Raw genomic sequence first — 17,096 nt, forward strand, 5'->3', positions numbered from 1 at the left:
CTGGGCTCTCTTTGCTATACACTCCGTAGGTGAACTCACTAAAAACGGCAGCACAGAGATCCCTGCAGATCAGGTAAGTGCAGAGATCAGGTCAAAGACTGGACTCTCTGACCTTGGAGATCTTTTCCAGCCTTCGTGATGCTGTGACTATAAACTGAAGCTGCTGTATTGCTCATACTGCATTTGTGTCATAGTTCCTGAATCAATCCCTTCAGAACATCATCTGAACAAGTACTGCTTTCCATGCAGCTTCTCACACAGTAGTGGGATGGGCAATAGAAACCACATGATTTTTTTATAAAGGCATATTTGTTCTTTTCTAGGACAATTTTGGAATCAAGTGCTGTAGCACAAACACGTGTTTTTCAGGTTTACAATAACCCCTCATCTTTACTGGTTCTGCAAAGCAAATTGGGTGCTGAATGCCACCCACGCATGAACTGGTGACCAATTGGCCAAAGCTCCTCTTTCTTGTCTCTGGCCCGGCTTTAGCCATGACTCTGCACACTCAGAAATCATTGGGTAATGGAAGATTTTATCCTCTTAACAGCAGTAATGCAAGATCACTGCAGAAAAAGTTCTACATTCTGATTAATACCTGGTCCTGGGGATGCTCCAGACTTATCTGGCTGTTCAGGGGTGTCCCAGCTCCTTCAAACACGACTGCCCCAGCCAGGGCATCTCATTTCATGGCCCAGGCAGCAGAAACTCACTGCTACACAGCTCTGATGCCAGTGGGCCACACTACAGAGAAGATAATCTCTTCTCCTCCTTGGCAGGGCATGGAGGAGGAGTTCTGCTTTGAACTCACCTGAAGCTGATCAATAGCTGCACCCACAAAATTGGTTTTGTTGTTGCCCATCAGGACTAAGAAGAATTTCTGAGGTGAAGGAGCTCCTGCCAACCATTGCCATGAGCTGTTTCAGCTCACGTCCTTGTCCCTTTCCCAGGTCTGCAGTGTGAGGAGCCATCTCCACAGTGCTGCCAGACACCCTGGGGCGCCCAGCCCCTCGCTGGAAGGGTCCCAGCCAGGTACTGCCAGCTCTGCCTGTGCTAGGGATGTCACCTCCTGTACACACACCTCATAAAAGCCTTATAAACCCCTGGCACTGGAGTGCTGTGTGTGCATTACTATCAAGTTATGTCACTGCTTCCATAATAAAATTATTTCAGCGGGTTGTAAGTCAGGTATAAAACTCTCTTCGGGCTGAAACTTGGCGTGTGCACACGTGCAAACACACACACAAAGCCTGACTTCTGGGGAGAGGGGGGGACAGGTTCTGCATTACTTCTGGATTCTGCACAGGGGCAGAGGGTTTTCCATGGGGCATTTTCACGGGGAGAAGCTGCAGAGCTCCTGCAAGGCCAGCGGGGGAAGGCAGAGACTGCTGGAAGCGGGACAGCCACAAATCCGCCCTTTACTGCCATTGCAGCCTCCCCCTTTCCACCTCCCGGCTCCGGGAAAGGGGGAGGGTGTCCTGGGTGCTGTTAGGGACGGTTAGGGGACGGATACATGTTTTCCAAGCTCCGTCTAAAACTGCGAGGGTACAGGGACGCTTCAGACGCCCCTGTGCACGCTGCAGTGCAGCTTCAAAGCAGGAGTGCTTGGGAGCTCACCGGGACTAAATTCATCCTTTAAACAAGCTTTGCTTTGGAAGAGTTCGGATGCTCCTGTTCCTGCAAACTGCAGAGGGAAAACGTGTTTGCATTGCCGGGACTGTCCTGGGACACGAGTGCAGAGTGCAAATCCCGCTGCTCACAGAGGTCCTGCCTGCGGGGCCCTGCGCGCTCAGCACCGGCAGAAGAAATTGTGCCACTGGAAGCTGCATCCAGCAGTGCTTGTAGAGATGTACTGGGCAGAGGGGAGGAACTTTTAAGAAGCATAAAGAAAAAGGGAGCCTCCTGCTGTCGCATGAAAACGCACCCAGCCTGAACCAGCTCTGTTTGGGGCTAGAGGGGCACTGCTTGGTGTAACCACAGCATCCTTCAGAGCATCTGCAGCTGCAGGTGTTTGTACACTCGACCTTTTGTAGTGAACAGTAAGGACATTTTCTTCATACTTAACTTCACAATTCTATTAAGAAACACACCAAACTCAAGGCAGTCATTTGTTGTGATGTTTTGTTCCCTGAATAACACAACACTCTACCTTTATGTCAGTGTTCCTCTGGTTTGCTGGGTCAAAATCCACATCTGGCCCGAGGGAGGTGAGTCATTTCCCCTAGTGCTTCCACTCCTACTGCAGCTGCAGCCCCAAGATGATCAACGTACAGAAAGAAGAAATACCAGGAAAGAACTATAATAACATATTACCATATAATCTAGTAATAGAAAAAGGGAGTGTGGCTGACAGTAAGGCTATTCTTATTTAATCTCATGCAACTCTATTTACTAGTATTAGTGGTTTGAGCATTGCTATCCATGATCCCAACTAGAAATTATCTGGTTACACCACATGGACTCAGGAAAATGTAAAGTTCCATCTTTTCAGGGAGCAGGCAGCACCAGGACCTCAGTGGCTGTTTGACACAGCAGACCCTGAGCACGCAGTTTGCTCCAGCTCTGAGCACAGGCTGATCCCAACCTAAGAACTCCTGAAGGCTCTAAATTATTGGAAATATCATTACAACAGGACCTCTGATGGCTATCATGAGATAATCATCACACATCTGTGTTTTTAAGATGCGGGGCATAGTCTGGTGCTTTGCAGTCCCCAGTGACATGACCTCATAGCAGCACACCCCTGGAGCTGCACCAGCGGAGCACTCTGTGCTGGGGACGGAGGCATTGCTGGGCTGGGAGAACACGCAGTTGGCAGCTCGTGGCTGTGGTTTGCACAAAGCTGTTTGTTCCTTGTAAACAGATTGATTTTCCTTCAGTGAGAGGGACCCAGGAGACGCACTGAGCAGCAGCAGAACAGAGAACATCTTCGTGGAGAGAGGAGCGGGGGCAGGATGGGCCTTCCGGCACGGACAGAGTGCTCCCATGGTGGCTTGAAATGAAGAGGTGTAGTGAATGTGCAAGGGTAAATAAGGGCAGGAAATCTTTTGCTGTATGAATGATCTCCCTGCTATTTGTGTTGCAGAGGTTCCAGGGATGTTGCTCTGGAGCTGGGCTCCTGCTGGGCAAATAATTCTTCCCAAACGGAGGTGGTGCCACGTAATCATTCCCTGTGTCTGCCTGTCACTATTGGGCTGTTCCTCAAAAGCTGCAGCTTCAGCCCACTCCTCTGCCTTCTGAGCAGCAGCAGCAGCAGCAAGATTAAAATGGGCCTTACCATTTAAATCAGCTGATTTGACTATTTCAACAACTTGTTAAATCAGCTCCCTCTGATGTAATGGTGTCTGGGAACAGTGTAACCAGGACCAAGGTGCTCAGTACAGGCTGCAAAACCTGCTGGAAACAACACACCAGTATTTAGGTATTTTTTTACAGTCATCTCCCTTTTTCCTTGTGCTGTTCCTGCACCTGTGCTGGGTAAGCCAGGCTGTGCATGCCCTTTGAGCAGAGATGAACTTTTGGGATCAGCTGCTTAATGGCCAGGAGGTGCCAAACTGTTTGAGTCACTGGTGACCTCTGCCTGCCCTGCAATTCATAGCCACAAACCATTTCTCTCACCTCTTATTTCTTCTCCCTGCTACCCCTGCCACTACTTCATCTCCTCAAACCTGTTTTCTCTCTCTTCCCCTCTGGAAGTTGCAGAATCTTCTGTTCCCTTCCCAAGGAAAGTGCTGTGGGCCATTTTCCTTCTCCAGTGTTCACACGTGGTTTATTCCTTCCATGTGCTGGGGGATGCATTGGAAGATGTATGTGGAGAAATTTATGGTACTATGTAGTTGTGCTAGGAGAGAGCCCACTCCAGACCCCAATGGCACAAGCACCAGCACCAGATTCTGGCTGGGAAAACCTCTGTGAATTCCTCCCTCAACTTCTACAGCTGAAATAATAACTGACCCACATGAACCAAATCTTCACAGTGGGCACATATTTTCTCCTACTGTTTCCAAACAAAAATCAAACATAAACAGTGAGAAGAAATTAATCCATCTCTACTAATGAGTGGTAGCATGGGAACATCAGCAATGTGTTAAGAGAAAAGCTCCCTGGTACACTGAATTATGCTTTTCCTGGAGTGGAGCAGGAATCCTTGTGATTGAAAAACTCCCTTTCCAGTAAATTCTTGGTCTATGTGGAGAAGCAGCCTTTTTTCCTTTTTTAAGCCTTTCTTAGTTGTCTGTTTAGCCTCCCATACCTATTTAGCCATAATTACCCAATATACTGTTAAGTAAGAACGTGGTTTGAAGCACTTGAGTCATTCAGTCAGCAACAAGACAGAAGACTGAAGTGTCAGTTTATTGTAGGTCTCATTCTCTTACTGACCACAGTCAGCTCCTCTCTGGAGGAGCTCACTGCCCTCATCTGCCTTCCCTCTTCCCACCCTGCCCTCTCCCACACCTGGCACCAGCATCCTTCAGCACACCTGCTCTTTCCCTAGGATCAGTGTACAGTGGTTTCAGTGGCACCAGTGGCATCTCTGTTGAGGGGGTTTGGAAAGCAGTGCAAAGGGAGATGCAGAGGGGGAGAAACCCCATGGAGAAAGCAAATTGCAGAGAAATACAACATTGTTCAGGCCACGCCATTTTCCCCTGAAAAGGGGCTCTAGCCTGGGCTCCAGCTGGTCCCCAGAGCCCCAGGGGCATCCAGGGAAAGGCAAATCCCAGACTCAGAAATCAGCCAGGAAAGCAGTGGTAATAATTCTTCCCCAATGCCTTTGAAATTAAGCTACACTTTGCCCGATTTTTTTCAATTTGGAGGATATGTATACACAATATTGCAAACATATCCCTGCAGTAGATGTGTGCAGTAGGTGCTGCACTGCCCAGCTGCTGCCCCTGTCATGCCAGGACCTGCTGCTCCACACCCACAGGCTGCAGGTCCCCGGGGGCTGGGGCGTGGGGGCTGCTCCCCTGCACAGCCTCCCCTTCACCTCCCTGCCGGAGCCACGGGCAACTGCCTGCGGACACCAAGTGCGCTCAGGAACTGACCGCTGCTGCTGGAGTCTTGGCGCCGAGTCTGTGAATCATCTCTCACTCAGACTTGCTCCCAAAAAAGGAGGAACAGGACCTTGGTGGCTTAAAGAGCTGCCACAGAACCAGGAGGACCTGGATTCGTGGGATTGCAGAAGCAGCATGGGGAGAACATCCAGGCAGGCTGCCGGGGGCTGAGGCTGGGGCGACGGAAAATCCGCAGCGGGAAGGAAACAACACAGCATGTGGTATTTTGAAATGCAGCTAGAGTTTTCCTGTGCATTCTGACTATGAGTCACCAATGGTAGGCTGTGAAATTCCTGATACCCATCTGGCCCTTGGGGCTGAGCCGTGGGATGAAGCTCAGGGAGGAGACCTGGGAGAGATCCTGGAGTTAGCCAGGGTCCCCCATGTCAGAGCAGAGCCCTGCTGTGGGACCCCAGCCCCCAAGCACAAGACCTGAAGGCTGTTCAGGAGGGATGCTGCAGCAGTGCCTGCACCAGGAGCCTCCTTGGGAGGCAGCAGCCACGTGCAGCGATTCTCAATTCCCTCAGCTCCGCAAGGTGAGCAGGAGGAGTTTGGCCTCAGCAGCCACATACACTGAACCAGCCCAGCCTCAGGCTGGGCCAGGAGGAGCAGGAGAGCACAGAATGCCAGGAAGAGAGGCCCAAAGCGGGTGTTTCAGCAGCCGTAGCAGTGCTGCTTGCTGCCAGCTGGGCACCTGCCCTGGAGGGCTCTCCCTCCCCAGCAGAGAGGAATCGCCTCATGCAATGGCCAGGCAGCAGCTGCCCGAGGGGCTGCAGACCCTCCCTCCTGTGCCCCTGCAGCCAAGCACCAGGAAAAGAAAGCAAGCAGCACTGGAGCAGAGTGTTTTCTTTCCATGACCAGGCCTGCAGGACAGCAAGCTCTTGTGTATAAAACGGTCAGTATGAAGACAGGAGTAGCCCAATGGTCACAGGTGCTCAGGGAGCCCATTGCAGGGCAAGCTGTGTGCAGGGCCAGCACCGTGTGGGCAGGCAGGAGCCAGGCACAGCGCTGCTGTGACCAGCAGTGGGGCCTCGAGGGGCTGGGGGAGCCAATGCTGAGGGTCCCTGGGCTGAGACCTCAACATATTGGAGGACTGGACAATCACCAACCCTATGAAGTTTAACATGAGAAAGTGCCAGATTCTGCACCTGGGATGGGGCAATGCTGGATATACAGACAGGCTGGGGAATGAGTTGCTGGAGAGCAGCACAGTGCAAAGGGACCTGGGAATCTTGGTGGATGGAAAGTTGGATATGAGCCAGCAGTGCCCTGGCAGCCAGGGGGGACATCCCTGTCCTGGGGGGTACCAGGCCCAGCATGGCCGGTCGGGCCAGGGAGGGGATTGTCCCACTCTGCTCTGCACTGGGGCCGCCTCACCTTGAATATTGTCTCAAGTTTTGGTCAGCGCAATGTAAGAAAGAGTGTCTAAAGGAGGGCAATGAAGATGGCAAAGGGCCTAGGGGAAATCTGTATGAAGAGCAGCAGAGGGCTCTTTGTCTCTTCTGCCTGGAGGAGAGTGAAAGGAGACTTCATCGGAGTCTAAAACTTCCTTGTGACGGGAAGAAGAGAGGCAGGAAATTATCTCTTTCTGTGGTCACCAGTGATAGGAGATGGCCTGAAGTTGTGTCAGTTGGGGAAGTTTAGGTTGGATATTAGAAAAAGGTCCTTTATCCAGAGGGTGGTTGGGCACTGAAAGAGGCATCTCAGGGCAGCATCAAGGCTGAGAGAGCTCAAGATACATTTAGACAATACACTCAAGAAAACGGCATGACTCTTGAGGATGGATGCTCCTGTGCAGGGCCAGGAGTTGGACTTCTTGATCCTTGTGGGTCCCTTCCAACTCAGCGTATTTTGTGATTCTGTGATTCTGTTTATTACAGTGGAATATCTGGACATGGACCTCCTCCAGTGGCATGCCCAAGAAAAGAGGGGAGCCATCAGGAGCATCTCCAGGGACACAGCTTGACAAGCAATGTCAGCAAGCAAAACAAAGGTTTTGCAAAGTATCGGCCCTTTGATGAAGCAAAGCATTTACAATCAAGGCAGTTCATTAGTACAGATGGGGGTACAATCTGGGGGTGCAACAAAGGCCATGAAGTCACAGCAGGCTCTGAGGTCACAGCAGGCTCTGAGGTCACAGCAGGCTCTGAGGTCACAGAGGTCCCAGAGCCCTGCGCTTGCACAGCAGCACAGCGACCGAGCAGTCCGTCGGTGACCACAACTGTTGCGGCAGCAGCGGCGGCGGCAGCAGCGGTGCTGACCTTGGCACAGCAGTGCCAGGACTGTGGTGGCAGCGAGAGCTGCGGGACTGGCTCAGGGCAAGGCACCATGGCCCTTGCTCTGCGCCTCTTGCTCCCGCTCCTGCTGGCAGTGGCCCTGCCTGCCAGGGCTGCCCAGGCTGCTCCGATGGGAGCGCGGGGAGCAGGTGAGCCGGCGGCCGGGCTCCCCTTTCCCGGGACAGCGCTCCCTTCTCCCCGGGAAGCGTGGGGGAGGGTTTTCCCCAGGCCTGTAGGGAGGGCTTCTGTGGTGGGAGTGGGAGAGCCCTGAGGGGCCCTGGGCTGCTCCAGCCGCCCCTCCTGGGATGTTGCCCAGGGCCTGCAAAGAGGGACGAGAGGGACCAGGAGCCAGCCCAGAGCTCCCCAGGCCCCTCTGCAGCTTTGGCCATGTCCATTGGCATCTGGCTCCCAGGGCCTTGCCCAACCCCCTTGCAGTGCCCGGTTCCCTAAGGCAGAAGGGGATCCCAGCACACCATGGAATGGTTCTGATCTCTGCTCCCTTCTAGATTGGCAACACGACTTGGATTATCTGGAAGTGCTGGTGAATGATGGTGTGAAGATCTTGGAGAATGCTGGAGGCAAGTTCTCAATGTCCCTTTTTAGTGACACAATGATCAGTGTCACTGTGGCAAGAGCTCACTCAGGTGCCACTCTCGTTAACGTCACCTCAAGGCCGAAGGATTCTGGAAACCTTGCCCTGCTCCTTTCTCGAGCCCTGAGTGATCCCCCAGGGTCGCTGTCGGGGCAGGAAGGAGCATTTAGCTGTCAGCCTTCTTGCCGTGTGCAATGCCAGTTGCTCCTTGCGTGTGCTCTGTGCAGCCCCGGAGAAGAGCAGAGAGGGAAGGGGCCGGGCCCAGGGCTGTGGCCCGGGGCGCTGTGCCCGGCGCAGCTCCTCTGCCGGCCCCAGGGAGCCTGGGGATGTCCAACAGTGCCAGGGGAGCTGTTCGGTCCTGCCTTTCTTTGCAGCTGAAGCTGTTGGTGATGGTCAAGCGACTTCCCAGCCCATGTCCACGACTGAGCCTCCGGAAGAAGATGAGGATGAGGAGGGTAGGTCAAGGCCTTTCCCCTGGGAGAGCTGCCAGCTCAGAGCCCAAAGGTGGCCAGCGGGCCATCGCTGCAGGTGCCAGGACACAGCTGTGCCCGTGTGTGCCCTCGCCCTGCGGCATCCCCTCCCTGCTCCTGCAGCTCGGTGCTGCCCATGCAGAGCAGCAGAGATGACAGAAGCTTCTCTGGCTGTTGAGTTACAGGTGTGTCTGCAGGGAGGGCTTTTCCAGCTCCTTTGCTGGTTCCTGCTCGCAAGCCCGGCTCCCATCGCAGGGGTGAGCAGTGAGTCCCTGCTGACCCCACAGGCTGAGCACTGGTTTTGTGGGATTCATTCATCTGAAATGGAACTACTTTCTGTTAAGGTCCTCCAAAAGGAAAGACCCAAGCTACAGAACTCAAGAAACCTCATGAGCCATTGAGAATCATGAGGCAAATGCTGAAGGAGATGCTGCAGGGAGGACAAGGTGGGTGCATTTCCCTCAGCCTTCTCCTGAGCCTCAGCAGCCGGGGGCTGTCGCTGCACATCTGCACACGCCGTGCCCGGCACAGGGGAAGGCATCCATCGCAGCCTCGCGGCCCCGCTGCTGCTTTCACGCCCTGCAGGGCTGTTTCCCAGCCTGGCCTGGCTGCAGCTCCTCCCCGGCCTCTGCAGGAAGGCATTTGGCATCAGCTGACAGGGTGCCCAAACTGCACCACGGGCCATGCACCCCCTGAGATCCCCTGCAATTTCCTGGTCTCCGGGTAGATCAGGAGTGGAGGCTCTTGGGAGGAGGGAGGGAACAGTTCCACCTGACCCAGCTGTCCCTCTTCCTTTCTCCAGAGATGGAAGCAGAGGCTGTGCTGAAGGCGGCGTTTCCCGGAGGAAGCAGTGGCTCATTGGCAGCCTCTGCTGCAGGAAGGGAGGCCATGCCAGGCACAGGCACAGGAGGTAATTGCTGAGCCTCTGGGCCTGAGCCCTGCTGAGGCTTGAGCTGCCATCTCTGCTGCTGGGCAGTGCGGGCACAGCCAGGAGTAGACTGGCACAGCACAGAGGAATTCTCCCGAGCAGCCTCAGGGCACGCGGGTACTGAGCAGTCCTGCTGGGCTCCCTCCGTGGGAGACACGTCCCGAAACCTGGGAGCGGCTGCAAGGGGTGCCCATGGTGGGGAAAGGGCAGAGGGGCAGGGCTGCTGTGTGTCCTGACAGGGCCTGGCTCTGTCCGCCTGCGCTGCGGGAGCTGTCGCGGGGCAGGGAGGGTCGCGGTGGCAGCTGCTGCTGCAGGGATGGCTTTGGCCCGTGTCCCTCGAAGGAGCCCCTGCCCCAGCAGCTGCGCTGCCCCCGGGCTCTCCTCCCGGCCCTCTGGGCTTTGTTGGTGGCACAGCCTGTGCCCAGGGGCGGCAAGGTGCCTGTAGGCCCCAGCTCCGGGGAAGCAGAGAAGGTCCTGGCCGTATGCAACGTGCTGCCAGCTCAGCAGTGGTGCACAGCACGGGCTCACGCTCCCCATTGCTCCCGCAGATGCAGCCGGCACCACAACACGTGCTGGCCATATTCCCAGTGACCAGAAGGGGACAGGAGGAGGTTGCTATTGGGAAACACGCTGCTTGCTGGAGCTCATGGCCATCGTGGCTGGTGGGGCACTTTTCTTGGTGATGTGCTGTGCTGGAATCTGGTATTGCTGGAAGAGAAAACGGTGAGTGTCTTGCTGATCCCTCCCTCAAACAGCTTCCTTTAAAGGCTGCTTGTAGACAGGAAACATTCCCCGTGAGGCTGCTGTGGAGTTGTGGCGAGTCCGTGGTTGTCCAAACAACTCTGCTGAGGGTTCTGCTGCTGTGCAGTGCTTTAATTGGCCTCTTAGTTGCTGGGCCTTGTCCTGGGGAGCCCGCTCGGGCTGCAGCCAGTGCTGCTCCCACGGAGGCTGCCTGGCCAAGGGCAGCCCCAGGAGCACCGGGCAGGGGCAAAGCAAGGTGGGGAGGAGAAGGAGCGGGGCCGAGATTGCCCTTGAAAGGCAGACGCGCTCTGGGGCCCGCTCCTGGCCAGGGACCCTGCCCAGAGCCGTCCCCTGCTGGCTGGGGCCTTGAGGGGCAGCTGTCCACCTGGGCCAAGGTGTGCCAGCAGCTGCAGCCGTGCCGGGGAGCCTTGCCAGCTCTGGGCCCTGCTGGGGAGGAGGGTCCCTGTGTGCCAGGTGCAGCTGGGGGCCTCAGACACCTCCTCTCTCCACAGGTGCCGCTCTGCACCTTCAGAAGACCAGCAAAACACCTCCGTGTGGGAGAACCGGACCTGTCATCTGACATCTCCATGCCCAATGTCCCTGCCACGGCTGCATTACCAGCTTATTGCTGTACTGCCATCACCCAGAAGAGGACCCTCTGTCCCCAAAGGCACTGGCCCTGCTCTCGGGCCAGAGTTGAAGGGGGACCCCTCCTGCCAGAGCAGGGTTTGAGTTCAGCAATGCCTCTGGGCTCCAGCTCTGGTGTCTGGGTGGTACCACCAGCAATGGTGGAGCTCCTTGTCTGGGCACAGCCAGGGCTGGGCAGGCAGCAGCCGGGCACAGGGCTGCTGAGACCAGCAGCTACTGTCTTTATTTTTCATTCTGCAAGATTTAGAAGTATTTTTCATAGGAAAAATCCCCAAATATTTGTTCCGTTTTCCCACAATAGTTCAGTATTTTTCAAGTAGTTTTACAATTCTGGAAAACTTAGAACATTTTTATACTTCTGGAATAAAAAATAAGATTGCATTTAATTGGTGAGCTTTACTCTGGGAAGAACTAAGACACGCTAAGACAGGCAGACTTCTGGAGAGGCTCTTTTCCCACTGGAGATTTATACCTAGTCACAACCCAATAACCTAAAACCTTTTCCCAGACATTTTCCAGGACTTCTGACAAGCTCACCTCTTAGTCTTCAGAGGAAAACTTTGAGCACAGCAGGAAGCTCCTGAAGTCACGATTTTGTTTGCTTCTGGAAGAGCCTGCTCTGTTCTAGAGCAGGGGTTCTCTCAGCTTCCTGCCGCCCTGCTCCGCCCCAAGCCTGTCCTGAGCCCTCTCCTCCAGCTGGTGCGGCCCCATGGAGCTGCTGTAAAATGCAACAGCTCTGCAACACCCGCTCAGCTGGATTGGAGCAGCTTTATGTCCCTGTTTACATAAGGCTGTTGGCTTCTCTAAACACAAGTTTAGGTTTTGAATGATGTGTTTCACCTGGCACAAGAACTGATGCTCCGTTTCTTATGGAGGCTAAACTCCCATTGGCTTTTTTTTTCGGGCCAGCAGAAGGCCTGGAAAACCATTTAATGCAGCCATTTAGTACTGAAAATGGCCCAATCTATGCAGGAAAAGAAGCTTGTTTAAATGCTGGAGCCCACCAGAACATCCCTCCAGGGCATATCTTTCTCCCCCCCCACCTCTCCCTCCATGACTGCCAAACAGCACGGTTTGACAGTTCTTTTCTCCAGAAGCTGAATGGCCCCATTTTATTTGGGGAAAAAAAAGAAGTAAATGTTCTATGTTCTCATCATCATCATCATCATCACAATGAGCTGCAAATTAGTTAAATTACATCAGCAACTCAGACTGTGCAGTTATTTCTCAGAGTGCAACACTGGCTTTATCATCCCTTGAAACTGCACAAGTGCTACAAACTTTAAAATCAGTTCGATGCAGATGTTACTTTGGAGTCAAGCACAGCAAAAACTAAAAATAGGTGCCCGGTGCATTATTCCTGGTGTGCAAACAGTGACGGTGCTGCAGTAATTACTGGAGACTCAAGGCAGGATAGGTGCCTGCTACCCCTTCACAGCATCCTGCTCCCAGAGAGCCCTGTGCTCAGCCCTGCTGTTCCAGAAACACCAACACAGGGAATGCAGTCTGGCATGAAAAGGCAACCAGAGGTCAGCTTTTCTGTGCTCCATCCCTCAGCTTTAAAAGCCTTATATATTATTTTTGATTTAAAACCCCACAAAGTTTGCGTATTTTTCAACTTGAACGTAAAAGAAGAAAACTTGGTGTGATACCTGGGATGGGAAAGGGAAAAGCAATGTTGTTGTGTCTAAAAAGAACACACAAAATGCTTTTGGTGAGGAACTTGGGATGTGAAGGGTTGCAAGGTTCAGATTTCCTCCCAGAGTTTCATGTCACTCATTCGGATGGAGTCAAACTATTTCTTTAATGAAAACCCCAGCCCTCTGATAAAAACATGGTTTCAGTTGTGACCAAGGTAAATGCAGACATGGAACAGAAAACAGTGCTGGAGTTGGCCCAAATCATGGCCAAAGCACCTGAAAGCAAAGCCCTCAGTAGGCACTTGGAAATGTGTCTGTTAACTTTGAAATGGATAATGAAAAATGTCTCTTTTCCTAAAAGGATCGTCACAGCGTTGTGTAATAAAGAGCAGATATCAAAAAGGATTGCAAAGACTTGGTAAAAAAAAAACACCTTACGAATACTGCACTGCTCTCCTTAACTTAGCCAGAGCTGCTCCAGCCCCCTAGCAAACATGACATATAGGTGTTGTCACTTTGCTTTATTTTGGGAGCACAGTCCCTGGGAGCTCCTGCATGTCCTGAGCAGGGAACCTCTTCCCAGCAGCAGGGAATTTCCTGGAGTGCGACTGGCAGCAAAGAGCCAGCTCTGCTGAGGGGGAATGGCAGGCCAGATGTGAAGGGAAACCCATCCCAAATGAAGTGTGAGGCACAGCCAAGACCGGGAGACAGCGCCGGACACATGGGCTCTGGGCAGCCCCAGCTCTGCTCATCCTCATCCTGCAGGGACACTGGGGGCCAGGGCAGCAGCCAGGACACTCCCACAGAGCTCCAGGTGCAGGATCCTCAGCAGATATGGCACAGCAGCCTTGCCTGCGTTTCAAGGAGTGGCCAGTTTACACTGCTGAGCAACCAGCTTATTTCTTGAAGTGTTTAAACCACAGCACTGAGTTCAAGGTTCATGTGCAATTTTATTAAGAGTACAGAATTGCGGCCAACTGTTTATCTGGTGTCTGGCCTAAGTGTTGATAAAGACTTGGCTGAAGTTTATATAATCTGCCATTAATAAATGCAATTTATGACAGTCTCAAGCAAAGACATGACCGCTGCTGGCTCCATTAATGGTGCTCTCAGCACAGGCCAGGAATTTGGTCTGAACAGAGACAAGACTTAATTCATTTCTTGTCCCTAAATGCCTGGGATTTAGGTTTAGGTCCAAGACAAAGGATGGTGTAAATCTAAAGGCTCCATGTCAGAACTGCCAGGCTTTGCTAGTATGAGCTTGGTCGCTTGAATACAACCCAATACAGCACTTTGTAATTGTGAGGAAAGAGACAACTCTTAGTAAAAATTAAAATAATTTGTTAAAAATGGAAAAATTGAAAAATTACAAAATTAGCAAAAAGTAAAAATTTGGGATCCTAGTGGCTCAGGAGGTATGCCCCAGGAGTGCAGGGATTAGAGATCTTCAGGCTTAGACAGCACTGGACCTCTGGTGGAAGAACTTGCAGTGCTGGGCTGACTTTTAGCTAATCCAAAAGCCAAGGAAAAATTATTAAAGGCTCCTTAATACGAGTAAGGCTTAACTACCCAGCACTACCACCCACCACAACCAACCTGCAGTGATCTGCACTGCTCTGAGGCTTGCATGGTTGTTTTATAGTGCCTTTGCTCCGCCCCAGCCCGCCCACAGCCCGCCCACAGCCCGCCCACAGCCCGCCCACAGCCCGCCCATAGCACACCCCTTTGGTCCCAAGTGATTGCTGCTTTCCTTTGACAGATCATCTCTGTCTACCAATAGCTCGTCGTTGTCAGGAGGTAGTAGCAGCTGAAACAAGGGTGCTAACATGCCCTCATTAAGATTCAGGTTGCCATGGGGCTTGCCTGCAGAATAACGGCTATGGGGCTAAAAATAGCTGTTGGCTGGTAGAAACTGGGGTTTTGGAGTTGATCCTTGGACTAAAGTGCAAAGTAAAACCCTTAAAAAAATATTAAAATACATCTAATACACCTTAAAACATTTGTAAAAGTAGACAATGAACATGGGAGAAACAACTCTTATAGTGTACAAGTGGTTTAAAGTTTGAAAAGGGATTTTTTAACTGGGGAATTTTTAACTGGGGGATTTTTAACTGGGAATGGTGCAAATAAACTACTTTGAACCATTGAAAACACAAATAACAGAACTTGATTTCTGTACCTGGGCTGATGGGTTAATTTTAACATTCAATTAAAACATACTTAACTCAAAATTAACTAATTAAAGCACTTAACATGCAAAGACCAAGCTAATTAGGGATTTCATGTATGACAGTAATCCCAGCGCCGTGCCCAAGGCAAACTCTGGCTGCAGTAGCCACGCTCCAGCCCAAGTGATAGGCCCTGAATGTGACAAGATGTATGTAAGAGCTTCACTCCACTCACCAGAAGGAGCTCTGAGGTGCAGCAGGACAGAGCACAGCTCAGAAGATCAGACACAGACAAAACCTCTCACACGAGCTAGTCCAGGACCCCGCTCTGCTCCCCCCTCATCCTTGTCCTTGTTCCCAAAGCCCCAGCTCTAGATGGAGGGGTCAGTGGTGAGCACCCCACTGCAAACTCTGGACAGACAAACAACATCTGCCAGCTACAGGAAATAAATATACAGGAATAACTTTGGTTTCCATTCATGATGTCTGGTCTGAGCAGAATTAATTCAATGAAATCAGTTTATTTGGCAAATTCTGGCATATTTAAACCCAGCATAATGTAAAGGTGAGGCCCTGGCACAGGGTGCCCAGAGCAGCTGGGGCTGCCCCTGGATCCCTGGCAGTGCCCAAGGCCAGCAGGACGGGGCTTGGAGCAGCCTGGGACAGTGGGAGGTGTCCCTGCCCATGGCAGGGGTGGCACTGGATGGGCTGTAAGGACCCTTCCAACCCAACCCATTCTGGGATTCTGTAATTCTATAATGCATTGCCTATAACAGATTTTAAATTTACACTTAAAATTAATGGAATGTATACAAACCTGATCCTTATGGAAGCTCTGCATATTTAAAGGAACCTCTATTTCAATGTACATACTCTTTATAGTTCCAATTCATCCTTTGAAAAATTCCATGGCCCCATCTGAAAGCCAAGGGACATTTCTTTCCAAGATCTGTGATGAATGAGATCCAGACCTGGGACTGTTTCATAAAGTATCATCCATGCCAAAACCCTCATCCAAAGACAAATTCCAAGAACAATTACAAGGATTCTAAATATCAAAGACCTGGTTCTGCTTTATTTAAAGCAAAAGAGAAATGTATAAATGCATGGATAAGTCACTTAAAAAGTGTGTGTCAAAAGATATTAGAAGGCAGGCACTTAAAATAATTTCTAAAATATTACTAAATGAGTGATTTTTGGATTATCTTCTCAGTGTCTAATATCACTGCGATTTAGGGCTAAAGGATCCCAATTCATTTACTCATTTTAACATGGAATTTAAATCCTCTAGATAATCTGACTCTGCAACAGGGTGGAATTCAAAGGAGAATGCAAACAACATCAAACACTGCAGAATTGCACTGAAAAACATCTTAAAACTTATCTGGGCTCTTTTTCTCTCTATCCCCACCTTCTTTGTACTTCTCCCACACTCCCAACCAGACAGAACAAAAATTCTTGGCATGAAAGATTACGCCACTGTTAAAATTTGGCTGCAGGTAGGAAGTTGTCCAGAACAAATCTCTGACAGCTCCTGCCAAGAGACCCAGCTCACAAGTCCCTGAAGACCCCCCCTTGAGTGGGCTCCTGAACACAGGGATCACCACGTACTGAGGTGTGGCTGAGACAACTCTCAGTGGCATCCCAAGCAGAGCAGCCCAACTCGTATTTCTGTGCTAAAAAAAAAATCCACAATTGAACTTTGATGTACCTGTAACCATCTTTGTTAAACTGAGGAGCAGAGATCTTGATGAAAACACAGCAAACTGGAGCAGGTTGCCCAGAGGGTTGTGCACTCCCCATCCCTGAAGGTGCTCAAGGCAAGGTTGGACAGGGCTTGGAGCAACCTGGTCTGGTGGAAGGGGGTGGGAACAGGATGAGCTCTAAGGTCCTTCCCAACTCAAACCATTCTGGGATTCTGTGGAACATTACAGAGCTGAGCCAGTGGCTCAGTGACAGTGTCTGTTTAAAGAACAAGGATGTGTGGTGAGACTTTCGTGAGCGACAATGCTCACACAACCAAACTGTCACCTTTTTAACTGTAGAGAATACATTTATGATAAACGTTGCTTGTAACCAACAAGGTTGTTAAATTTGCTTTCTAAGTTTCTGGCACACGTGGCACTGGTGGCTTTCACTCCCAGGCTGTGCCCATTGGTTTCTGGAGGGGCAGCCCTTGGTAACACACAGGAGATTAAGCCAGGACCACGAAGAAAGAGAGAGAATCACACAATTCCTTGACTCAGAGGAACCAAGAACACGTTGGGTTACACAGGACAGAGCTCACCATAAAGAACTGAAACTGCTCTGACAGGGAAGCAGAAGAGGGAAGAGCCTGGAATCCCCAGCCAGCCCTGCCAGGAGCTCCCCAAGGGTGTCCCTTGTCCCCTCTGCTCTGCTCCCGGGTGGCACATCAGCACTTCACAGCTCAGCCACTGAACTGAGCCCATCTGGGCAACTCCCCCACTTACTTTCATGGGGTGATTTTATTGTTTGTCTTCTAATTTTTGTGAATATATGCAGATCCTATTGAACATATGCATTTGAGGCTGTTTTCATCACAGATTAACTCAAGTTTG

At 51.5% G+C, this 17,096-nt stretch overlaps 1 long non-coding RNA gene across 1 annotated transcript in view; it reads left to right on the forward strand.

Annotated features, from left to right (window-relative positions):
* Positions 1 to 8,509: 8,509 nt before the first annotated feature.
* The window catches only part of LOC120410645, a 10,429-nt gene continuing 1,842 nt past the window's right edge, over positions 8,510 to 17,096 (forward strand). Inside the window, exons 1-2 of the long non-coding RNA XR_005602945.1 lie at positions 8,510 to 8,649; positions 8,737 to 8,838. This is a non-coding gene — a long non-coding RNA (uncharacterized LOC120410645). The remainder of the gene's footprint in view (positions 8,650 to 8,736; positions 8,839 to 17,096) is intronic.

The sequence above is a fragment of the Corvus cornix genome, chromosome 12 (genome assembly GCF_000738735.6).
Source record: "Corvus cornix cornix isolate S_Up_H32 chromosome 12, ASM73873v5, whole genome shotgun sequence".
Classification (NCBI taxonomy): domain Eukaryota; kingdom Metazoa; phylum Chordata; class Aves; order Passeriformes; family Corvidae; genus Corvus; species Corvus cornix.